The sequence below is a fragment of the Schistocerca serialis genome, chromosome 5 (genome assembly GCF_023864345.2).
Source record: "Schistocerca serialis cubense isolate TAMUIC-IGC-003099 chromosome 5, iqSchSeri2.2, whole genome shotgun sequence".
Classification (NCBI taxonomy): Eukaryota; Metazoa; Arthropoda; class Insecta; order Orthoptera; family Acrididae; genus Schistocerca; species Schistocerca serialis.
The window spans coordinates 274,930,468-274,943,319 of NC_064642.1; positions in this window are offsets into that span (position 1 = coordinate 274,930,468).

Here is a 12,852-nt window from a genome sequence, read left to right on the forward strand (position 1 = left end):
CGCATCCTCTTTAACATCACATTAGGATAGACCCGTTTATTCTCCCACATGGATCCCACTAGCCGCAGAGTAACTAGATAAGTTGTTAGGTCAAGTCTGTGTAATTTACCTGCTCATATTTCGAGTTAATTGCACTAATTCCGTTTCTATGCCGACCGTGTGTGCCTGCTCAATACTATCGCATCCTGAACGCTTCACATTATTTAAGATGTATGGAACATACTTCTTTCATTTAACCCTTTGTGTCCCAACAGCACAAAAAGGTTAATTTTAGAAGTGTTCATGATGTTAACCTTGATGGTGACAGTATGCAAAGACTACAAGAAGGATCTGACCAAAAGTAAGGAATCAACTGTTTTAAGGTTTCAATTTGGAACCAGTGGAAAATACAGTATTGAACCACCCATCATTTCATGAGACATTTTTGAAAGCAATTTCTAATTTTTCCTAGACATAATCCCACATTCCGAAAGGTCCATAAACTCGAAATGCCTAAAAACTTATAGTCCTAAATAAAAGGCAACTACGGGCCTAAAATTTAGTAAATTTATGTAAGAAGTACTTACTGCAGTGGTTGGATTTCGAGACGGCAGTAGTGGTAAGTATAGCCTCAAATTTATGTTACCCAGCTTTCCATTACTCTCGTCTTCAATGATCTCATTATAATCCATGTAATAAAAGCCACACGTCACAATCTCGTAGCACAATCTCCGCGCCTACTATTCTTCTGAACACTACAAGTAACTGTTAAGATGCGCTACATTCTTAGATGTACCTCAGTGTACTCCGAGATGTCTCAGTCCTCCAACAACATCGCTAGTTTCATGCGAAAGGCACTGGTACTTAAAGTTAATATAATAGTAGTGTCAGGCAGAAAACACTGGTACTCAAATGGTTAAGGTTGTACGTCGACATGTAATTCCGTTCCGTAGACAACAAAACGTTTGATGAATGAAAGAGAAAAAAAGTACGACATAAAAGCAGCAACATCAAACAATATAACAGCTCCGTCTATTGGTGCTGGCAGGCCGCCATATCTTCTAGCAATGGAGGACTTCAGTCGGACGCGGTATGATGTGAAAAGTGAAAGGATATCACTGATAAGAATCACTAATGACATTGCTATCCTCAGTGACAGTGAAGAAGGATTACAGGATCTGTTCAGTGCAATGTAACAGTTTAATGACAACGTCGTATGGACTGAGAGTAAATCGAAGAAAGACGAAAGTAATGACAAGTAGCAAAAAATGAGAACAGCGAGAAACTTAATATCAGAACTGGTGAACACGGTAAATTGAGGGAAGGAACTTTTCTATTTAGGCAGCAGAATAACAGACGACGGACGGAGCAAGCAGAACATAACCAGATTGGCACTGGCTAAATGGACATTCCAGGCAAAGAAAGTATACTAGTATCAAAGAAAAGCCTAAGTTTGAGGAAGAAATTTCTGAGAATATACGTCTGGAGCACTGCATTGTTCGATAATCAGACATGTACTGCGGGAAAGCCGCTATAGGAGGGAACATAAACATCGGAGGTATGATGTTACAAATCATTTCCCGATGTTGACCAATGTTTTAAAAGAGTGTCGTTCTAGGAATATGGAGAGCATTCAGAAGATCGTGTTCGACATGTTAAAGGCCCTACCAGTTGTACGCTGCTGTCAAGGCTGGGAACAACTACACCGGCGTATGGATGCCGAAGGGAATTGCTTTGTTGTTTCATAAAAATAAACACTTTGGCAGAAAAAATCCGTCTCATTACTTTACTCACAAATTTCGTGTACAATGCATTTAGACTTTGTTTGAACATTACTCGTTTCCTTGCAATATGATAGTGTTATGTGTGAAGAATGAACTGAAAATAAAAAGGGTTCATATCAACGATCCAAAAGCAATCTTCAATTAAATCAGAGAAATCTTCATCGACCCTATTTAATTTCATCGAAGTTGTCAAATGGAACCTACTCTTGGAAAATGACGCCAACCTCCTTTTAAGTAACAATATACTGTCTTTCCTTTGAACTACATCGCATATAATGCAGAATTAGTGTGTAACACAAAATTGAAATATGACCTTAACTTGAACACGAATTAGCTCTGAGTGATTTTATAGGTGCCATGACCAGTAGCACTTGAAGAGGTCTGTGGAGACCGTAACTGGTTGTGATTCTGTCATAGAATGTGAACTTAAATAAACAGATGTTTGTTATAAGTCGTCACTGAATTCCTTCAATCAAATGCCATTTTTATAGAGAGCTGTATTCATAGAAACGCGAAAGATGCTTTGAATAACATCAACCTCCACATTTAATAGCAAACATATCGGAATGTCCACACAGGATTCGTGGGCGTAGTAGCAACGGATGCTGGAGAGCAGAGGCGTATTCCCGACTACAGGGAAGCAGCGGCAAGAATGTTTTTTGTCCGCCCGAGCCCTTCAGTTGGGGAGGGAGACGGGGTTTATTATGGCAAATCGGCAGAAGGCGGACAGGCCGTTGCCGTCGGTACAAAGCGAACCTTCTGCTGGCGGGTTGCCATTCAGCCTGGTGGCGTACGCCCTCGCTGGGTGTCGCAAGCGCACGGCCCAGAGGTGTGTGGCTGCTGATTGGGTGACGCCTGTCCGCTGCGCCAAACTCGCGACAGTTCCGTGCAAAGAGGTAGATCTTAAACCCTGTATCTGAGTAACAATTGGAGGATCCAGAATGAAAGTGAACTGTGTACATCAAACTCAGTTTTGAGAGTAAGGCTGCTACATGCAGACGTGAGCCTCGATCTAACTTGGCGATTTAATGTCTAATGCAGGTTGGACTTACCTGCTGTCATACCACTCCGCATACATTTAGGTAAGTAATTTAAAGTTCGCTCAATAGATTAAAAGGAGGCGGCTGCTGTGGCCGAGCGGTTCTAGGCGCTTCAGTCTGGGCCAGCGAGACCGCTACGGTTGCAGGTTCGAATCCTGCCTCGGAAACGGATGTTTGTGATGTCCTTAGGCTAGTTACGTTTAAGTAGTTCTAAGTTCTAGGGGACTGATGACCTTAGAAGTTAAGTCCCATAGTGCTCAGAACCATTTGAACCATTTTTGATTAAAAGGAAATGACTCTCGAAATTAACGTGGCCGGCCGAAGTGGCCGTGCGGTTAAAGGCGCTGCAGTCTGGAACCGCAAGACCGCTACGGTCGCAGGTTCGAATCCTGCCTCGGGCATGGATGTTTGTGATGTCCTTAGGTTAGTTAGGTTTAACTAGTTCTAAGTTCTAGGGGACTAATGACCTCAGCAGTTGAGTCCCATAGTGCTCAGAGCCATTTGAACCATTTTTTGAACCTTGCAAAATGTTAAGCCTTTCACGACTACAGACGTGCCCTTTGGATTCTGTGCTGTAGGCGGCTTTTGTTACGGCTCTGTTGCTCGCCAAATTCTGGTGTCCTGTGCAGAGAAACGGCGTTCTGGCCGATATGAAATACCTTTCATCTGATATTGTGAAAGCTAATAGCTGACAGAAATTGTTTCTTGCACATCTTACAGTCTTATACCTGTACTCGATAAAGAACAATTTCTTTTCATTATCTGTCATACTTACTGCATCACATTAAGTAGTTTAATGCACTATATTTTAAAGAGATCGTAGAGGTAAAAACGTAAGATTACATATGATTAATTTTAACTCATACAGTACAATGAACGAAATGCAGATGTTGTTGCTGTTGTGGTCTTCAGTCCTGAGACTGGTTTGATGCAGCTCTCCATGCTACCCTATCCTGTGCGAGCTTCTTCATCTCCCAGTACTTACTGCAACCCACATCCTTCTGAATCTGCTTAGTGTATTTATCTCTTGGTCTTCGTCTACGATTTTTACCCTCCACGCTGCCCTCCAATGCTAAATTTGTGATCCCTTGATGCCTCAGAATATGTCCTACTAACCGGTCCCTTCTTTTTGTCAAGTTGTGCCACATACTCCTCTTCTCCCCAATTCTATTCAATACATCATCACTAGTTATGTGATCTACCCATCTAATCTTCAGCAATCTTCTGTAGCACCACATTTCAAAAGCTTCTATTCTCTTCTTGTCCAAACTATTTATCGTCCATGTTTCACTTCCATACATGGCTACATTCCATACAAATAATTTCAGAAACGACTTCCTGACACTTAAATCTATACTCGATGTTAACAAATGTCTCTTCTTCAGAAACGCTTTCCTTGCCATTGCCAGTCTACATTTTATATCTTCTCTACTTCGACCATCATCAGTTATTTTGCTCCCCAAATAGCAAAACTCCTTTACTACTTCAAGTGTCTCATTTCCTAATCTAATTCCCTCAGTATCACCTGACTTAATTCGACTACATTCCATTATCCTCGTTTTGCTTTTGTTGATGTTCATCTTATATCTTCCTTTCAAGACACTGTCCATTCCGTTCAACTGCTCTTCCAAGTCCTTTGCTGTCTCTGACATAATAACATTGTCATCGGCGAACCTCATAGTTTTTATTTCTTCTCCGACTTTTTCTTTTGTTTCCTTTACTGCTTGCTCAATATACAGATTGAATAACATCGGGGAGAGGCTACAACCCTGTCTCACTCCCTTCCCAACCACTGCTTCCCTTTCATGCCCCTCGACTCTTATAACTGCCATCTGGTTTCTGTACAAATTGTAAATAGCCTTTCGCTCCCTGTATTTTACCTCTGCCACCTTCAGAATTTGAAAGAGAGTATTCCAGTTAACATTGTCAAAAGCTTTCTCTAAGTTCACAAACGCTAGAAACGTAGGTTTGCCTCTCCTTATTCTTTCTTCTAACATAAGTCGTAAGGTCAGTATTGCCTTACGTGTTCCAATATTTCCACTGAATCCAAGCTGATCTTCCCCGAGGTCCGCTTCTATCAGTTTTTCGATTCGTCGGTGAATAATTCGCGTTAGTATTTTGTAGCCAGGACTTATTAAACTGATAGTTCGGTAATTTTCAAATCTGTCAACACCTGCTTTCTTTGGAATTGGAATTATTATGTTCTTCTTGAAGTCTGAGGGTATTTCGCCTGTCTCGTACATCTTGCTCACCAGATGGTAGAGTTTTGTCAGGACTGGCTCTCCCAAGGCCATCAGTAGTTCTAATAGAATGTTGTCTACTCCCGGAGCCTTGTTTCGACTCATGTCTTTCAGTGCTCTGTCAAACTCTTCACGGAGTATCGTATCTCCCATTTCATCTTCATCTACATCCTCTTCCATCTCCATAATATTGTCCTCAAGTGCATCGCCCTTGTATAGACCCTCTATATATTCCTTCCACCTTTCTGCTTTCCCTTCTTTGCTTAGAACTGGGTTTCCATCTGAGCACTTGATATTCATACAAGTGGTTCTCTTTTCTCCAAAGGATCTTTAGTCTTCCTGTAAGCAGTATCCATCTTACCTCTAGTGAGATAAGCCTCTACAACCTTACATTTGTCCTCTAGCCATCCCTGCTTAGCGATTTTGCACTTCCTGTCGATCTCATTTTTGAGACGTCTGTATTCCTTTTTGCCTGCTTCATTTACTGCATTTTTATATTTTCTTCTTTCGTCAATTAAGTTCAATATTTCTTCTGTTACCCAAGGGTTTTTACTAGCCCTCGTCTTTTTACCTATTTGATCCTCTGCTGCCTTCACTCAGAACTACCCATTCTTCTTCTACTGTACTTCTTCCTCCCATTCCTGTTAATTGTTCCCTTATGCTCTCCCTGAAACTCTGCAAAACCTCTTGTTTAGTCAGTTTATTCAGGTCCCATCTCCTTAAATTCCCACCTATTTGGAGTTTCTTCAGTTTTAATCTACAGTTCATAACCAATAGATTGTGGTCAGAGTCCACATATTCCTCTGGAAATGTCTTACAATTTAATACCTGGTTCCTAAATCTCTGTCTTACCATTATATAATCTATCTGATACCTTCTAGTATCTCCAGGATTCTTCCATGTATACAACCTTCTTTCATTATTCTTGAACCAAGTGTTAGCTATGATTAAGTTATGCTCTGTGCAAAATTCTACCAGGCGGCTTCCTCTTTCATTTCTTAGCCCCAATCCATATTCACCTACTATGTTTCCTTCTCTCCCTTTTCCTACTCTCGAATTCCAGTCACCCATGACTATTAAATTTTCGTCTCCCTTCACTAACTGAATAATTTCTTTTAAGAAATGTTGGTGACATACAGAAATTTTATTTAAAATTGAGAACAAAGCTATATCTCATTTCGTTCTCGAGTTGTTGGGTTGTATATCCGAAGGACGCTAGTGCTAGACGCACCCAATTCCATCCATGTGATCTTCGGGCTGCTATGAAACACTTTTAACTTGTTCCAAAGATTACTATTGGGTGCAAAAATTGGATTTTTGCACGTCTTACAGTCTGGTATCTGCTCCCTACAAAAGGACGCATTGAGTTTCGTTATAACCCGTAGTCCCTGTGCAACATAAAATTAAATAAAACAAAGCGCGAAATTTTAAAGAGGTAAAAACGTATTACGTAGACTTTGCATAGGGTTGATTTTAGTTCATACATTTTAGTGAATGATATGTCGATAGGATGTAGAAATTTTATGTACAATTGACAGAGAAAGGATAAACCATTTCATTCTCGATTTGTTGAGTTTCAATTCGAAGAACGGTTGCGCGACATGCCCATTCACGTCACTCTGCATAGCGAATCGTTTGGTCTTAACAAACGTTATAGCTCATAAAAGATTCGAGATATCGAAACGAGGTCTTTTGTAAATGATAGCACACAATGAGACACGTTTGCTGCATCACAAATACTAGAAACCCTTTTATTAGACCCATTTATTCACCGATATATGGCAGTAACTTGTCCACAACAACTGGAGTTCGGTGGCACAGGACACATTCTAATTTCCATAGCACTGCAGGAAACCCAAGCGGCACGCGTATGCACGTCCACATTACCTGGGGAACGGGGTAGGAGGAGAAGCCCACAGCAGTGAAGGGGCTGAATAACAGAGGGAGGTAATGATTAGCTGCAGCATTAATAGAAAGAGTCCACTCTTTGCCAGGTTTATCAACGCTAAACACACTCACATGGAAAACTGGATATAGGGAATATTTAGATACCCCTAAAAGCATCCCACAGTATACATGGGAAACAATTAACTTATTCTTATCATACTTTCGACACTTGTGAGTAGGATGCAATGAATGAGAGGAACAAAACGAAAATTCCTGTCTCCAGAAACCGTATTCGAATCTAAATTCACTTATACTACGGAAATAAAAGCATTGACTTTCCTGTGATTTGCTAACCAGCTATGTAAAGGAATTAACGATACACATTTGGCACTGTAATGAGAATCATGGGTACATACACAAGTGTTCATTAAGATAAAGTTCATTCGTGAAACGACAACAGTAAGGAAATGGTTAAAGCAGTAGTAAACAAATCAAAAGCCGCCATGAGGACACTAAACAAAACCGATGCTTGATAAAAGGTACTGAAACACGCCAGGCTGGTGCCAGCTGGCCGTTTAACTTTGATTACCATTAATTATTCTTCCGTCACGTGACAGACATTCCTCTTTCCATTAGTCCACACTTTGATATCAGAATGGGTGACACTGATGACTGCAACTTCTGACTAATTAGTTTACATGTTGTACTGGGCTGTAGAACTTGGCTATTGTGGGGAGCTGTACAGCTAGAAGCCATGTGTTAGCTAAGGGCCAGCGAGGAGCGCCATGGAATATCTAAAGACCCTCACTGCAGGGTGCAGGGCAACGCTCTGTAGGAGCCATTCACGAAGGCAGGCAGTCACTGTACCTTTGCTACTACGTGTTTGGCAGTATTGGGGCACAGGCACTGTGGCCCCGAAGTACCATTATCCAAGATGGCGGCAATGACGTCACCCAAGATGGAGGCAGTGACGTCATTGAAAATGGCGGATTTTGGCGGCAGGTTTGAATTTTGGCGGTAAAGTGCCATGCACCCCACCTCCAGAAAAATGCCCGGAAGTTCAAATTCCAACTGGATAATGCATTAAAACTCTATTAAGCAAAGAAAATCGCGGAAAGATAGGCCACTTGGGCTACCTCCACAAACCTAAATCACCCGACCGCCACTTCCCCCTATGAAGTGGCGCCGTGTTTGAATTTTGACGGTAAACAAATGTCACTTGGGGTTTCGCTGCTGAGGTGAGAAAATGGCGTGAAAGAAAGGACACTCGTACTAACCTCAGTCGCCCGACCGCCACCTCCTCCTAAGGATTCGTCGGAAAAAAAGGGCTTTGAGGTAAGTCTTTATTGTATAAACAACTTCATGCAAATGTGCTTGCCAAGCGGTCCAGAGCCCAACTGCCTTAGTAGACATTGCCACCACCAGAAGGTGCTCTTATCTGTGATGTAATGCAAGATGGTGACACCCAGTATGTTCACCATGAGGTCCAGAGCCCAACTGACTTAGTTCATTTTGTCACCGCCAGAGGGTGCCACCATGACGGTGGGTGATGACGCAAGTACCGTTATTCGAGATGGGTGGATACATTTTTTTCGGCATGTGCTCTAGAACACAGTCACTGCAGAATCCCATTACATAATCCAAGACCATCTGCTTTCTCTGTCACCTGTTTAGAACGGGATACGCGGCACGTGTACGGCCAGTGAGCGAGTGACTACTGACGTCACAGCCTCTAGCCCACACGTTCGTGTGCGCGCCACAGATAGTCTTCTGGAAATATGCTATTGAATGTAACTGAACACATGTGACACACACATCGTGCATCTAACGTATGAATTACCTAAGTACTTAATTCCAATACAGTTTTAATTACATTCAGTAACTGAATATACCATTTTGATATTCAATGATCAAATGAGAAGCTCGAGATTTTCCCACTAGGAGCACAGTGTTCATTCATTCATGAAGTAGCACCCGCTACCCCTAGAAAGCTGAACTCCTATTGGCTACTACAGTAGGTACGTGATTCGGCATCACAGAACCTATATAAACCAAACCACAACCCAACTCGCCCTCACTCTGCTTCTGTACTTGCTTCAGTCAATTTAACGTTAACATACTTTCTGTTTCACCACGAAGCGACCAGGATCCATCAGCAGCGGCGACAATGGCAGCAGCAGCAAATGCTGCTGAGTAGGTGAAGTTCAATTACCTGGTAAATGCATTTTCAGTTGTCAAATATCTGTTTTAGCCATAGTCCATTGACTGCTGCCTCCTTTAACTGATTTTATCCTGGACCTCATGGTGAACACACTGGGTGTCACCATCTTGGATTACGTCACAGATGAGAGCGCCCTCTGCTGGTGGCGGTGTGTACTAAGGCAGATTTGTTCTGTACCTCGTGGCGAGCACATTTGCATGAAATTGTTTAAATAATACAGACTCATCTCAAAGTCCTTTTTTCCCACAAATCCTTGGAAGGAGATGGCAGTTGGGTGACTGAGGTTAGTACAAGTGTCCTTTCTTTCGCTCCATTTTCTTACCTTAGTAGCGAAACCCTAATTGACATTTGTTTACTGCCAAAATTCAAACTTGGCACCAGTTCATTGGAGGAAATGGCCGTCGGGTGATGTAGGTTAGTGGAGGTAGCCAATGTGACCTATCTTCCAGCGATTTTCTTTGCTTAGTAGAGGTGTAATGCATTTCCAGTTGGAATTTGAACTTCCCACCATTTTTTCTGGGGCACGGTGGGGGGCATGGCACTAACACACCAAAATTAAAACTTACCACCAGTATCCGCCATCTTGAATGAGGTCACAGCCGCCATCTTGGATAATGGTACTTTGGAGCCACAGTGCCCTTGTCGCAATTCTTTTGGCGCCAGGGTGGTATTTCACGGCGGCTTTTTGGAGAAGCTGCAGAGGCGGATGGCAGCCAGGCATCCCCAAATAGCCATTAGCAGTGGGTAATAATAAGAAAGCTGAGATAGTACGGGAGCTGTGTGGTGTCCTACTCAGCTAAAATGGTATCACGCAGTGCTTGCCGTTTGCAGGCATGATACTGGACATTAAAGGACAGTATGAAGATGGTCACAAACATAGATAAGATCTTATTCGCTTTGTGAGAAAACAGAAGTCATATTTGAGAACTGAATGTAGGCCACTTTCGAATGAGCCGTTACGCACCCCATTCCGCTGTCAGGGAGAGCTTTCAACCGAATGCTTCAGAAAATCGTGAGAAGAAAGACGATCAGACAGTGCCAAAAAAGTGCAACTTGGGGATCATTTTCCGAGGAAAAACAGAACAGTTGCTGCTCGCAGTGTGTTTGGCCAACACATATTTCAACAGTGGGAGATTTTGGTAAATTGTTAATTCTTTGCCATCTTGGGAAAACAGTTTCGACAGCTTTATAGCAGGTGAGAACGTAAGTTTTGATATGAGTTGTCAAATTGTGAGACCGACTAAGAAACTTTGTGACTGGAAGGCAAGGGTGTTTTCACCTGGTTTCTGTGAAGAATTTGGAGCAGAGAAGATTTTTCAGACGTTTAGCCTTTGGATTTTAGAAGATGAAATATCAGGACAAACGATAAAAGCACTTCACTTTGCGCTTTTAAAAGAGTGAGTAGCTAAACGGTTGACAGAGACTTCAGTTTCACTTTGCTCTTAGATTTTGGATTAGTAATTATAGGAATGGTGGAGGGGAACACATTTGAGGACTGCAATCTAAAACGCAGGTATGAGAGGCAAGGCACCATATGCAGTCCACATCACAGCAAAGGGGAGATACGGTAAGATCTTGCTGCCAAGGCGATGTGGAGATGAGATCGTTAGGAATATACAGACACATTTTTGTAACGTAGTGGGATCTTGTTTCAGAACTTTACTGAGTATTTGGAGGATCACTAGTGATTTAGGCACACTAGTATGGTTTACCCAGCAGCCAATTGAAGCAATCCGAATGTCTCCATCAGAATCGTGTATTGTGAGTTGTGAATTAATAATGTAATTCCCTTCTTTATGTAACCCCGTGGGCTTTGTTGTACTACAGGCACTTCTAGCATAACTTGTTTAGAAATTTTGTGTTTCAAATTCCTTCTATTTCTAGTCATTCGGAATTGATGCTGTGCTATTATCAAACCATCTTTTTGCCCTTGATTGAACCTATGTTTATAATACATTTTGGGAACTTTGGACCTCACTTTAATTGCAGTAGCTAAACGAACACCCCAAAATACCCTTCTTTATATTGATTTTTGTAAACATCATATTCTGGACTCATAGATGTTAACGTTCTATGCTTTCCACTCCATGACAGCTTTTCATCTAACATCTGAGTCTGTCAGGAGCTATTAGAACCTCTGTAGGGTAAAACTGATGCATGTCAGAATGGCAGCTACTAGCAGTCCACGAGCTCGGTGGGATATAACACCAGACTGGCGGACTGTGTCAGGATACATTTCCATTAAGTAATCTTTTGATCGAATTCACAAATTGCCTATTTTGGAATTTCTTTCCTTTCGCAAGATGATTATCTCCTCTGTTTCGATTCTGGTTGTTGTAATGACATTAGAACTTTACAGTTGTTGGGAAATCTGAAATTTTGTTTTATAAAATATATTTAGCATCAGTTTGTCATAGAATTAGTGGAAAGATTAATTGCGCATTGTTCAGGACAAATGGAGAAATTTTAAAAATGATTTCGTGGAAACTCGTAAAACTGGGAGAAATAGTTCAAATTGATAGTGCAGTTTATGTAATTTATTTTTATTTGTTTGATGTTTGTGTGTGTTTGGTCCATTTCCTAGACGAGATCAGTGTTGACATGTTGTTGCTATTTTGGAAAGATTTCTTTTAATGGGTTTTGTGTGTGACTGCAGATGTGATTAGGACACTTGTTAGATTAGGGTAGTTGTAGCGAATGTCATTCTTCTTTTCATTAAATTAGTATCGAATGTGAATGCAGAGCCAAGCTGGGAAAAGAGGAGCATGAAAAGGAAAAGACATAGTGACAATCATGGAGGAAACATGCAGAGGAAGGAGAGCTGCAGAGGTACGCAAGCCAGTAACTTTCATCTCTGCTGGGAGAAAACGTAGGGATGGTTGGATGATGTAGTGATTTTAGTGTCCAGATTAGAGACATAAATGCGGACAGGACAGATGGTGGCAACGTGAGTAAGAATAAAGTGGGGCTACAAAATTCGGATGCGAGCGTGTCTTCAGCAGATTTTGGTATGGGAGGCACTGCTGGTCCAAATTCTGCCAAAAATAATGACACTCATTTGGGCCAACCAGCACAAGATCACAAAGGCAACTGAAGAACACGAGAAGGGCTCTGCATTCGAATTTCTGAAGGAACAGAGATAGAGATAAGGAATCGAAAAGTGAAATAAAGGAAATCTGGTGTCACCGCCAGACACCACACTTGCTAGGTGGCAGCCTTTAAATCGGCGGACCCGCGTGTTGCCACTACCAGTGATTGCAGACCGAGCGCCGCCACACGGCAGGTCTAGTCTAGAGAGACTCCCTAGCAATCGACACAATTGTACAGCCGACTTTGCTAGCGATAGTTCACTGACTACATACGCTCTCATTTGCAGAGACGACAGTTTAGCATAGCCTTCAGCTACGTCATTTGCTACGACCTAACAAGGCGACATATTCTTCAAGAATGTATTCTGAACTGATTATATTGTGAATCATGTGCCGTCAAGAGCGACGTTCATCATTAATGGATTAAAGTTAAGTATCAAACTAATTATGTCCGCTTTCTGAATTCTAATTCCTTGTCACGTTCCAGACCTCACGTCAGCATTGTTCTTCCCTCCTTACGCCAGCCTGCGTGAACTAAAACGCGTGCACTTCGGCCACCACAGGAAATATTGAGATGATGATGGGGTCCCATCCTCCGAGGAACGTAGGGGA